This window comes from Culex pipiens, chromosome 2, assembly GCF_016801865.2.
Source record: "Culex pipiens pallens isolate TS chromosome 2, TS_CPP_V2, whole genome shotgun sequence".
Lineage (NCBI taxonomy): Eukaryota > Metazoa > Arthropoda > Insecta > Diptera > Culicidae > Culex > Culex pipiens.
In genome coordinates, this window is record NC_068938.1 from 94,240,795 (window position 1) to 94,254,397 (window position 13,603).

General features: G+C 37.3%; 1 protein-coding gene and 3 non-coding genes across 4 annotated transcripts in view; 2 read left to right on the forward strand and 2 right to left on the reverse strand.

Moving 5' to 3' along the window:
• LOC120415489 (mitogen-activated protein kinase 1) overlaps positions 1–13,603 on the reverse strand; it is a 147,678-nt gene that overhangs the window by 54,073 nt on the left and 80,002 nt on the right. The gene's annotated exons all lie outside the window — the stretch shown is intronic.
• On the forward strand, positions 4,208–4,280 carry Trnav-cac (transfer RNA valine (anticodon CAC)). Its single transcript has one exon. It is a non-coding gene; the product is annotated as a tRNA-Val (tRNA).
• Trnav-aac (transfer RNA valine (anticodon AAC)) lies at positions 6,912–6,984 on the forward strand. The gene has a single exon. It is a non-coding gene; the product is annotated as a tRNA-Val (tRNA).
• Trnah-gug (transfer RNA histidin (anticodon GUG)) lies at positions 7,278–7,349 on the reverse strand. Its single transcript has one exon. It is a non-coding gene; the product is annotated as a tRNA-His (tRNA).

Genomic DNA, 13,603 nt, shown 5'->3' on the forward strand with positions numbered 1-13,603 from the left:
ATTTGGCTCAAAATTGGCACAGGTACTTATTTTTGCCAAAAGAATCGAGCCAGGGGGTATCTCCTACGATTTTCCAAAATTTTATTTTTTATCTTTTCACCCTAATGGCAAACTTTAACTCTTGTGGCAGTAGCGAACCAGAGCAACAAGAGATCCACTATTTAAAATTTCTACATACATGTAGAAATTCAAAAATTTCATATTTCAGAAAATTAAATAAATCCACTAAAATAGTAGTTTATGCAACAAGTTGCAAAAAGAGGATTTTTTCAGCACGAGTCGTACATTTATCCAACGAGGTTCACCGAGTTGGATAAATACGAAGAGTGCTGAAAAAATCAAGTTTTGCAACGAGTTCCATACAACATTTTTTGCAATTCCAAAAAACACACACTGAGTGAAATTTTATGTCAAATTTTCATTTTTTTTTTGTCAATAAATCGTTTAAATCAAAAAAATGTTAAAAAGTGTTACTTTTCAAAACAAGTGCTGAAAAGTTCAACTTTTCAGCACCCATTTGAGTGCTGAAAAGTAGAACTTTTCAGCATTTATTTTGAAAAGTGTTGCTATTCGATTCTGTTATTTTTGGTACAGAAAAGTAGGCTATTTCGTCGTTCAAGAATGACAGGAAAAGTAAGTAGTTTCACGACGGAATTGCAAAAAGATGATTTTCAATCACTCCTGAAAGTTTCATAAAGATATTTCATGATTAAACTGCGCAAAGCGAACTGTCGAACTTTGTGAGTGTCTTCTCTGAACTCCGAGTTGATTTACGGGTGCCACGATATCTCGAGATGGGATGGACCAAATTGGCTGAAATTTGGGGTGAAGACTCTTAAGACATATTCCGTGTGCATGACGAAGCCCGATTTTTAAGTTTTGCTTTTTAAAAAATACAAAAATCTTAAAATGGCGATTTTTTATATGAAAAACATAAACATATTTTTATCTTTTTTTTCAAAAATTTTTTTTGAAAATCGGGCTTCGTCATGCACACAGGACCGGTTTAACGAGGCTGCACCAAAATTTTGAGCCGATTTGGTCAAAGCAGTGAGGATATATCGTGGCACCCGTTTTTTGAAACTGGTAACTTAAAATGGCTATATCTCGGCAATGATACAACCAAATATCTTCAAATTTATTTTGATATTAGTTGAAAATATGTATTTAAATGCCCTTAAAACATAATTTAAAAAAGTTTAAGTGTGTGCCCAAACCAACCTCTTACATTTTTGTCGATTTACATGTATGTAACCCCTTAATGAGGTGAAAGAAAATTTTGTCAACATGTTGTCCTCCAAGACAAAAATGCAAAATGGTGTTTGCCAATCGATTTTTTTTGCTAATAGTAAAAAAATGTATCTTTTCAGCACCTTTGCCATTTTTTTTTTAAACTTTCAACCTATACGAAAATTAATCCGGGTTATTTGGAGCTCTAGAGAATCACTTCAATATAAACCTTCAATATCCGCCATACACCATCTTGGATCGAATAATTTTATTAAAAAGTTCGCGTTGATTTATCGTATATCTTCTTCAAGTGGTGCTCCTAATACCATCTTCACCAGAAATAAACACCATGCAAAGACTCCACAATGAATGAAAGGAAGTTTCCGCGCGAATGTCTTCGCTTGGCAGTCATGAAAATACTTCTCCTATTATCAAGATAAAACTGCCATCCGGACTCGGTGTTTTCCGTCAAGATTTTCAAATCATTCTTCGTTCTCAGCACCGGGATTGGATTATCCCGGCGAAGAGTTCCATTTTTTCATATCTTTGCACAAACTGGGGGGAGGGACCGTTAATTGAGTTGAGCCCACTCGGCTCTGGCAGACCATTTGCACCCAATCGAATTATCTGCGAGTGCTAATGGATGAGTGTTCAAGAGTGTTTTTTCCTGCGCGCTGATCGATGACGGGGTCTCCTTGCACAGTGAAGTATATACAAAACTCGACCCAAATCACGCTTTTATCCCTGGAGACAAAGTTATTAAAGGCACGCGGACCCCGACCGGGTACAACAGCACGATATTAATTAATTACCCTCGGTAAACAAAGCACCTGAGTCTCCCATACTACAGTCAGTTGAGGGTACACCGAACGCCCACGGAAAGGTTGTTCTGTGGAATCAATCATGGATTAGTGGGGGACCGACCCGACTTCCGATGCAAAAGTTCGCGTTCGCGATCCTTCTCGGAAGAGTTTTCCACCCTGCCAATAAAAACACCGACACGACAAACAAACGCGCAGAAAGCCCTTTCTGGCTGACACAGCTTCCAAGGGGTTCCGCGAAAATGCCGGTCCTCTCCCAGCACCCCCAAGGGGTGAAATCGGAGAAGCTCACAAGATTAATAGCTTCTGTGTGATGTGGTTCGCGGAATCGGGACTACTGACTGGAACATTTCTGGTAGGGAACGCCCTTTTCATTTTCAAATCACAATTTTGTGAATTTCAATAGGGAGTAAAGAACGAATCTTCATCAAAAGAGTTTCATTGAGCATGAGTACTCATTGAGAGAGAAATTTGAATGAAATACTAAGTTTGGGAGAGATTTTCGTCATCTTATTTTCGCCTCGTCTCACTTTCGTAATTGAAAAAAAAAAATACTAGTGAAGAACGGAATATTAAGTTTGAGTAGTTATGAATTATATCCAAGTACAAGTACAACACCATAATCCGTCGAAAATCCCCTTCTCATTTCGGAAAACTCCACGGGTGGCGCGGAAAATTTGTCTTTTCGTGGAAATCGGTTCCCTACCGCCGTCCTCACATAATAGACGCCACACACCCTGGGAGGATATGTGAAACAACAACACCGGCGTTGAAGGCAGAGATCCTTCCTCCAAACTTTGTCGAAGGTTAACCAGGTGAGGTAAAATTAATTGTTTCGTTCCCATCACTTCAACACCCAACAGGGGGGGGTAGGCCCGACCTTCACCGGATGTTGGTCGCAACCAACCGCGCTGAACGCTGGTATTTTGGCAAAATTTGTTCCGGCAGAACGTCGGAGCAGCCCCTTCAGAAAATGATTTATTAATAATTTATTTTCAATTTGGAGAATTTGGCTCCTTCCCCAACTTCCGATAACACTTGAAGCTCTTTCATCTGCCGGGATGCGAGCGTGTTTATTTACTGAAAAGTTACCGAAATAGCTGTTGGTGAAGGAGGCGACTTAAAAATCACGCCGTCTACCCCAATCAGCTTATGCAAATTGCTTCGAGGAAAGGACCTGCTTTGCCACATATTGCTCCCCTTCCCTTTGAAAGGTAAAGGACCCAAGCCTCACCTTGGGTGTTCAGAAATTGATACTTTAGAGACTTGTGCGTATTTTCAAAGTTAAAATAATCACGTCGATTTGAGCTTGATTTTGCTAAACGGCGAAACATAAATTTCCAAACAACAAAATCACGATGAAACTCGCTGAATATGCACGAAAACACTGAATACGAGTGTTACTCATCATAACGGAGGTGAAGCTCGGCCTAAAAATGGTTAAATAAAATATTTTACGACTCCATTGCTGCTGCAGGTGGTTCATGATTTTTTTTATCACATCTGATTTACTGCGAGAGCGAAACGTTATCTTTAATGTGTAATAACCCTTCAAAAAGCAGATACCAGGTGGATAACGAACAGTGACAAGAAAAAATACAACGCAAAGCTAAGTTGTAAAAGTACAATAAATGTTAAAAGGTTTATACACATAATTTATTGCCAACTTTCTCATGATTGAAAATATTCATTAATAAATTAATTACATTATTGCACAAAAATATTGCATTCGTAAGCAAAATAGACCAGCAAAACAACCGTTTTACGAGATAAGTGACGCGATGCATCAATATTGTTTGCGAACTGAAATAAATCCAGCTTAAATCCGATCAAACAAACTGTAAATGTATAATAAAAAGCCCGAGCAACGGGGTTGCAAAACAAGTCCATCGCAAATATTTACGCCAAAAAGTTGGCTCTTTGCTGTTCTTGGAATCGGAACTTTGAACTGAGCAAGAGTGCTGTCAATTTTGAAATTGGCTAAAAAAATATCGCGAAACAAGTTGACCGGAAGTGAACGAGGAAAAACATGTCAACAGAGGGAATTAAACAGTCGAATTGGACAAACGATTATAAGCGTTGAGCATACTCAAATAAAAAAAAATGAACTCAACTCAAAAGCCTAAGAAAAGAAAACGATACCAATATTTCCAACAGTTTCCGTAGTGTAGTGGTTATCACGTCCGCTTCACACGCGGAAGGTCCCCGGTTCGAACCCGGGCGGAAACAATAATATATTTTTGACATGTCATATAAAAAGAGCTGGATTATTTTATTTAGACTGTTTCAGAAAGACAATTTTTAAACAATTGAATCATGAACTCTTTTGATTTTTTTTGTATATTTCTTAATATTTTCTAAACGGTAAACTGATGTTGTCTAGAAACGTCAACGAAGGCAAGGTGGAATGCGGCATTCTTTGCAGGTTTACCACTAAAAACTTTACTCAATCTAGCTACCTTAAGGTGGTTAGTGCCTTCCTCACATTCATATAGTACATCGTCACTTGTGTACTATCTTGTTACACGACCTATCTTTTTACAACAGACTCCAAAAAGTGTATAAATTAACCTTACTGCTCATAACTTTTTATAGGAATATCAGATCTTCGATGTTTGACGATCATTTGAAAGGTCTTTCAAATACTTTTCTGAAAATATTTAACACGGCTTACAAAAACCACCCTTTTTAAAATCTTCCGGACTTTCGTTAAAATCGTTTTTAGCATAACTTTTGAAGTACTCTAAACTTTATAATTATGGGACCCCAAGACGGATCGAATGAGACCAAAACGGTCCAAATCCGTTGAGCCAGTGCCGAGATAATCCAGTGCAAAATTTTTTTATCAGCATCCCACCACACACACAGACATTTGCCCAGAATTTGATTCTGAGTCGATATGTATTCGTGAAGGTGGGTCTAGGTGGTCAAATTTAGAATTTTGTTTTTCGAGTGATTTTATAGTCTTTCCTCAGTAAGGTGAGGAAGGCAAAAAATGAATAAAAAATACCAGGCTTTCCTGGAAGAATAGATTAGTTTGTATAAATGTAAAATATTTGAAAATTATGTTTAAATTCTATCAATGTCACTCCGTTTTACGGCACAGATTTTGGCTATTTGACTGACTCACAAGTAAAAACAGTTTAAATGGATATATAATATTTGGGACGCATAACCATTTTCTGCAGAAAATCTGATGAATATAAGTACAGATTTTTTTTTTCTGTGGAGTTTGCACGGATGACACACAAAAAATATGAAAATTGAAAACACAAGCATGAATTTCAACATCACAATATTTTTTTTTGGAATATGCATTTTATATCCGTACAGTTGATTTGCACTAATTAGTTTTCTAAAAATGTAAGATTTGAAGAAAAAAAGCAAAGTAAAATTGTTCAAAGGATTTGAAAATGCAGTACGTTTTCAGATATGAACTAATTTTCAATGGGAAAACCTAACACATTGAAGGTACACAGTAAAAAATAATGTAAATTTGGAAGCTGTAATTTTGGAAGAATATTACCTCTTTTATGATGATTTTACCTCAATTTAGACTGAAAAAGTGACATTACACCAGAAAAAAGGTAAAATTACACGGTTCCAGAGATAAAATTACACCTTTTTTCTGACATAAAAGATGTACCTTTCCAGATGTAATATTACCATGATTTTTTTCTGTGTATTTTAATACTTATATTGATCAATGTTTTCATAATTATAATCACTAACTTTAAAAACTTTTCAAAATTTGTATAAAACTACTTCTTGAGGTACTTTGAACACTTCTCTAGCAAACTCGGTATGTTTCCATACGATTTTATTTGTACTCGATTCACAGTAAAAACCTTTTTACAATCTTCCGAACTTTTGTTAAAATCGTTTTTTTAGCATAACTTTTAAAGTACTTAACTAAACTCCATAATTTTTAAAAGCGACTTATGGTACCCCAGGACGGATCGAATGAGGCCAAAACGGACAAAATCGGTTAAGCCAGTCTTGAGATAATCGAGTGACAATTTTTTGATCAACATCCCACCACACACACAGACATTTGCTCAGAATTTGATTCTGAGTCGATAGGTATACATGAAGGTGGGTCTAGGAGGTCTAATTGAGAAGTTCATTTTTCGAGTGATTTTATAGCCTTTCCTCAGTAAGGTGAGGAAGGCAAAAGATTTCGCAGACTCCAAAAATAAAATCAATCTTGTGAGAATCATCTCTAGATTACCAAGTCCGCGCTCCAACTTTCTCGGCTATCTCTGGGTCAATATCGCAGTAGCTGTATGTATACAGCTACACCGTATTACAGTAAATGCAGTATACGACGTACGAGAAACCTATTGGTACATTGGTGTTGAACCATACTGTTATAAGACAGTTAGATAGACGAGATGGTTAGGGCGCGGACTTGGTAATCTGGAGATAATTCTCACCAGATTGATGTTATTTTTGGAGTGTGCACAATCTTTTTTTTCTTGCGTACATGCTTTTTGTGTACACGCTATCTCATACAATATTAAATGCTTTTTCTCACAAAGGTGATGTGCATGCTTTAGCATGCGATTTTACCATCGGATGTGTTCGTAATAGAAAAAAGAAATCTTAAACCTATCAATGTAACCCCAGCTATCGGTACCTGAGCTCATAAATACATTGTATGAGTCATGAATGCCTCAGAATTATTCAAATTCAAATACTCAAAGGGTTAGGGATAGTTTGGCAAGAATAATAAAACCTTAAATGATAAAATACCTTAACACAAAAAAGTTGTTTTGTGGTTATTTCCACAAACATTTAAGCGGAATAATTTCTATAAAATTGAAACGCGCAAAGTTCCATCATGGAACAAACATATCGGTTTCCGTGGTGTAGTGGTTATCACATCCGCCTAACACGCGGAAGGCCCCCGGTTCGATCCCGGGCGGAAACAAATATTTTTTGACTGGTTCACTGGGCTGGACTGGACATGGTTTTGGTTCATTTTAACGTTTTTCTTTTGCTCCATGTGGCCAACATAGTGAGGTTGGAATCAATTCATTTTCAAGACCCTGAGTCAGAGCGGGTAATTTCTAACAACTTGTAGAGTTGTTTTTGAAGTAGTAGGAATAAAGTCTGCAAAACAGATTGATTTTCGGGATGAAGAAATAATACATCTCGGGTTATTTCTATAAACAACAATTGCTAACAAAAAAAAATCCCATCCGTGCCAATGTTTGGAAACACTGCCGTGACCAGGATTCGAACCTGGGTTACTACGGCCACAACGTAGGGTCCTAACCACTAGACGATCACGGCTGTATGGGAGTCATGTTTACAGGCTCAATATCGGTGAAACACATTCCACTCCGCCAATTAAACACGTTCGCTGAATGTAACTCAAAAAGCGAGTTCGGGCGATTATGCAACAATTATTTTTGGACCCATGCGTTTATTTGCAATCGGGTGGTCGCTATACCAACCAAGCTTGGCTCCACCCAATAATTGAATCACGAGCCTTTCACCACGTGGGCTTTTGTTGCAGTCTACCACTTTTACATCCGACATTGAAAACGAACAGGTTATGAAAATCTCAACACTTGATCCATATAATGAATCTTTCTTTAAATTTAAAATAATTCTCCAATGCTTGATTCAGACAAAAATAGCAACCACTTCATTTCTTGTAAAACCCCAAAAAATCCACGTGTAGTACATACAAGCTCCACTCCACTTCGGGGACGAACCGCTTCAGTTCAATTCCTAGCACCCTTGTATGGGGAAGGATGAAAGTTCGGTACTCGTTTGTTTCCCATACACCATCAATATACGAAAGCTTTTCCAACAAGGCGGCAGAACCAAAGCCTGAGGGAGGGTTCCTCTTTCGTGAAATGCTTCCTGTTTTGGCACACCAACACCACTTTAGCACACGATGCAAAGCGTTCCGAGCGCGTCGTGATTGATCGGCTGGTGGTGGTTGATCTATTTGTTCAAAAAACAGCCTCCCTCCCCCTTCCGGAAGCTTCCTTTGAATGCGCGCATGACGGAGAAAGAAAGACAGAGCTTTTGGCATTTTATCCCGCAAGTTTGACGTATGAGGCTTGTTCCCGGGGGGAGCTCAATAAGCTTACGTCATACGGCTAGACGGAAGTGTTCCCTATTTTTTATGTTTGTTTGTTGCTGTCTTCAGCATTCTGGCTGCGTCCTTTTATGTCTCGCCCACGGGTCACCGGATAATGTCTTCCCCAGAATCGAGGTCATCCGAGCGTCGTCGCTCCGGGCCGGCCGTCATAATCACTATCATCATTCCACTTGAACGGAGAACTTTAGGGTTTTTTTTTTCTTTTCTTCTTTTCTTTACTCGAAGCATAAAATCTGCCCATGAATCGCTGGAGGTCGATTAAGCTCACCATGATGGATCAGTTTTGTTCTGCTTTACGGTGTACTTACCTAGAAAGAGAGAGAGGAGAAAAGAAAAACATAAATTAGTGGAGGTTTTTGGCAAGAATTTTTACATAAGGCTATCATGCGGCTCCGTGCCACTGAATATGGAACTGAAGACTAAGTCTTTCGTGTGCATGACGAAGCCTGATTTTAAAATTATGTTTATGTTTAGAAACAAAAATAAAAGACTGACTAATTTTATTTTTTAGGCTGTTGCAAACTTGACAGATTTATAATGCATCTTTGAACAATTTTTCATTCAAATGTTTAAACCATGGCTTGTAATTTCAATTTAACTAATTTGTTTCATTGAGTACGTTAAACGCTTCCATTTTCATTTTAAGAAGAAGTGAAGCTTTTTAAAGCAATAATAATGTTGAGATCAAAGAGATAATATTTTGCAATTTTCAATTATTGAATAGTCGCAGAACTGTTTTTATGCATTCAGCATTTGGAGATACTAGTTGTTAAAAAAAAGTAACAGGACGAAAATTTACTAAACCCCTTCCCGCCCAGAGCAAAATCGTGATTTTTTACGTTTTTCCACATTACTCGTAACTGGATCGACCAAAATGGACGAAATTTTAATGGTTATTGGCAGTGTTGCAAATGAGTGATAAAAAAGCTATCAATAGATTATCTCTGCACCAAAAATATCCGAGAGTATAGTGGCCGTCATTATAGCTTGTGAGATCTCTTCTTGTGTCTCGTGATTCCCAGCGATGTCATTCTCTCTCTATCACTCTTCCCCTTTTCCTCGACTATACGCTCTCACCGCTGAGTCTCTCAATCTCTCCAAAAACTGCCATGAGAGAACGCGAGATGGCGATTAGGAGCCGACCACGCATGACGTCCCGTCAAACTGCGTTTGCGAAATTGGTTTTGTGGCGGCTTTTGTGGTTAAACGCTGTTGCGGTAGGATGATCGTGGAAGCGGGAATAAGAGAGAAAAGAAAAATGTCAATCGCGAGTGGGTAAACACGAAAACGTGTTCAGCTATGTTCGGCGCTGAGAGTTTCAATGAAGAGAGAAGAGCAGTTGTATTTGAGGCATGAATATTCAGGCGGGATAATTGTAGGTTCTGAGAGCTGATATTTTGATATTTTAACAACCCTGGTTATTGGTTAACATTCTATATTAACTAATGAGCAATTCCAGCCCAAAACAGGAATTTTTCAGGTACTTTTTTCTCGACCCTCTCCAATTTCAATGAAACTTTGTAGACATGTTATCCTACGCTTATATAAGCCATTTTTGTGTATATGGAGCCAGTTCCACACGATAATGACATTTGAGAAGGGCGTAAGTGTTTTAAATATTTTTGTAATTCGGAATTTAAATATTTCTGTATCTCGAAGCCGTTGCATCGTATCAAAAAGTGGTCAAAGACAAACTTGTAAGAAATTTGACGGGCTTTTCGATAAAAATACACTGAAAGTAAAAAACACCCAACTTTTATGAGATTTTTTGATTTTTAAGTTTAAAAGTCAAATTTGAGGGGGAGCCCACGATTTTTTTTCGTTCAAAATTTTTGTGAAGATAGCCTAAGATGTTACAAAAAGACTCACAAAAAATGCAGGATGGAGCAACTCACCTAAAAAAATACAAAAATCATTTACTGAAACTGTTTTTTTGAAAAGTGCTCTAAACGTCAAAATTTTCAAAAACTGAATACGGGAATCGATTCTCCAGACAATTTTACATAAAAGTCTCCATATTGACCATTGTCCTAAGTCCAATCCTTGTAAAGTTACAGCGGTTTTAAAAATAAAAATGTTGAAAAAATAGGTTTTTTGATGGTTTTTGGCAATTTCTATATGACAGACTTGATTTTTCAGTCTCGTAAATATTTTTACCGGAAAGCTCGTCAAATTTCCCATAAGTTTGTCTTTGACAACATTTAAATTGGATGCATGAGCTTGCAGATATAAGCTAATTACATTGCTCATAATTGAAAACATCATATTTTTTCAGTGTAGTATAGTAACTTGGATAGTAAATTAGCTTATATCTGTAAGCCCATACATCCAATTGAAATGTGGTCAAAGACAAGCGAAAAACTATGTGCTTGATGAGTCTGCAACTTCAACTATCGGACTAACATTCCTCCCTTTCGTTGAACAGCAGGCTTCTTGGGAGGGCGCCGGTATTGACTAATAAAGTCGGGGTCTTCAGAGGTTTAACAGTGAACGGATGGTTGGCTCCCACTGATCATTTTTGATTCATTGTTTAATTGCAGCTGATCTGTCAATAACGGAGTAGCAGCTCAATGGCAGTCAACCATGCTCATGCTCATGCTCATATTGGTCGCAGAAATTTTTCAACTTCATTTTTCGATGTAAAATCAAATTAAAAAGTGCTTTAGTGAAACTTGGATAAAGTGCACTGATTTCAAGTTATACACAGCTAATTTTGGGTTGCCATTTCAGTAAAATAAATAACTGAATGCGATTCAGTAATCATCGCATTTGCTGATATTCGGTAACAAACAAAAACATTACTGAAAAATCAGTAGCTGCATACCTGTCAAACTGAAATGTCACTTCTGACTTATTCTTTGGATGCTGTCGAGAGAAAGTCCTCTTTTAAATGTGTTGCTTTTTTTAATTTTAGAAACAAAGGTAAAAAAAATGTTAATAACAAATGCCTCTATGCTAACCAACTGTTTTTTTAGGTTTGGACGATTGATGAAATAAATTAACTAATAACAGTATTTTAATGACAAGCAAAATCAAATTTTGACAACTGAAATACCAGCAATGAATGAATGAAATTCAGTAAAACTTTACTGAATTTCAGCAAAAAACATTGGGTGTGTAGCCATTTTTAAATAACTTTTTTTCAAAAATAGTCGCAGTTATTTTTTTTAATAGTGCACATGTTTGCCCACTTTTGAAAAAATATTTTTGAAGAGCTGAGAAAATTCTCTACATTTTGCTTTTTTTGAATTTTGTTGATACGACCTTTAGTTGCTGAGATATTGCCATGCAAATGTTTAAAAACAGGAAAATTGATGTTTTCTAAGTCTCACCCAAACAACCCACCATTTTCTAACGTCGATATCTCAGCAACTTATGGTCAGATTTACAATTTTAACGAATTTTTAACTTTAAAAATGATTCAATTTGATCATCTGCACGACCATTGACATAAAAAAAAGCAATGAAATTTATATTTGTTTTAGAGACAAAAAATCAAATGAATGTCGTAAGTCGTGATGGCCGTTACGACGCGTTAAAAACTAACCCGACAATGTGCCTCAATCTCGGTAGAATCGGAATACAATAACGATTTTAAACAATGGAACTGGGATCAATTTGGTAGCTCTCCACAACCAGCAGGGACCGGTGCCCTCGGGGATGTTCCGATGGGGAACATTTATCAAATCATTCATGTTAGAGCAACAATCACAGTTTTTTTTTGTAATGGAAATGATGATGACATTTCAACAAAGTTGGCCACTATTCTGACTAACATAAGTTTTGGAAGTTTCATGACTGAAGGGTAGATTTTTCTTAATTAATTACGCCAATGCGTTATCATCAAACAAAGTTCCTTGCATCCATTTTTTCAAGTTTAAAATTAATTTTTATTTTCTCTACAGAATGCATGGAAAGCGTTTCATTTAAATCAAAACAATTAAAATTTTAAATCGAGGAATAATTTGCGAAAAATATGGTTTTTCAGTAACACTAAAAATACTGCTTTTAGAAAACAGTTTTTATTCTTCTTTTAGTCAAATTTGTTTTTTTTCATGTTGAATCTTAAAAAGAAGTTAATTAACTCAATTTCGAAAAGAAAAAGCACCATAACCAAGGATGGCAAATAGAATTTTCGTGTTCAACATAATTCTTTCTGACATTCACCTCAAAGCACGACGATAAGTCCTGCCTAAATTAAAGGAATTCATGCTCTAATGTCTTCATGTCTTGATATTCCTGGCCGTTATTGTTGAGGAGATACGCACCGTTACGATATTTTATTCATGGAATGAGTTCTTTTTTTCTCTCATGTATGTAGCAGTTATTCAAAAAGTTCTCACGTCCTTACCAGAGGGCGTCTGAACGCATGTGGTACTGGCAACTTATTCGACCGGAAGAGGGTCCGAGAGAGAGCGCGCAAAAAGCGGGATATAAATAGAAAAATCCTTTTCATGAATTTTACAGCCTCACCCTTCGGCCAGAGGCTAGAGGAATCTGTTTGTCAGACCGTTGATGAACTTGTACCGGCCTGTGAGCAATTTTTCATTGTCACGTGTCCTTCTCCTCTAGACGACAGAAACTCGTGGAAAAATGCTGGGCTGGCAGAACGCCAGCAACATACTGCGGAGGTCAATCCGCACGTCTGTGATAATTGAAAATCAATACCGGAAGGCTCGACCTGTGTGGAACCGGGGATCACCATGGTGATGGAAGCCGTCCCAATAGACGGATGCATTTGCAAAATACCAGGGATTTGCGGTCAAGGCCAACTCGGAAAGGCCAGGGCATCTGGCAGAGAAGTTTGAAGCTTTCCCGGGAATCAAGGGGCGAGCATTAGCATGAATGTTGCTTTGAAGTGGCGAGAATGCAAGTTTAATTTGAATTCTGTTCAAAGCATTCAAAATGTGCACCAATTGTCGAGTAACGATGGTGCCAACTGTCTTTCGGGAATGCTTCACAGGAAATTCCAAACTGGTTATTCTGCGTGAGTTAACAGACAAGACAATAATAGAGCGCAGCATGAATTTAGGATGGTTGCATAATTCCTACAAAACGATTCGCTGAATTCACAACGAGTATTTGAAATCCTCGCAAAATTTTGAAACGAGTAGCTCACTAATAAACAATATAAATGTTCTCATAGTCTGCCATCTGAAAATGTCAGAAAATACTTTGACATAATATGTGAGTTTTTATTAATGGAATTCTCTCCTAGATCAGAAACAGAACACTTCATTGTATTTCCGTGCGAAAAACCACTCATTTCTGTTGAACCGTTAAAATTTCCGCTTCGTTGCAGCTCGTGAAGCCAAATCTAATTAAATTTATTTCAACGAATCAATCGGCAAAAAAACGAAATACTCCATTGAAGCCACTCAAATCCGCTACAAGTCAGGGGGTGCTTCCACTCCAAAAAGAGGGGTAATAC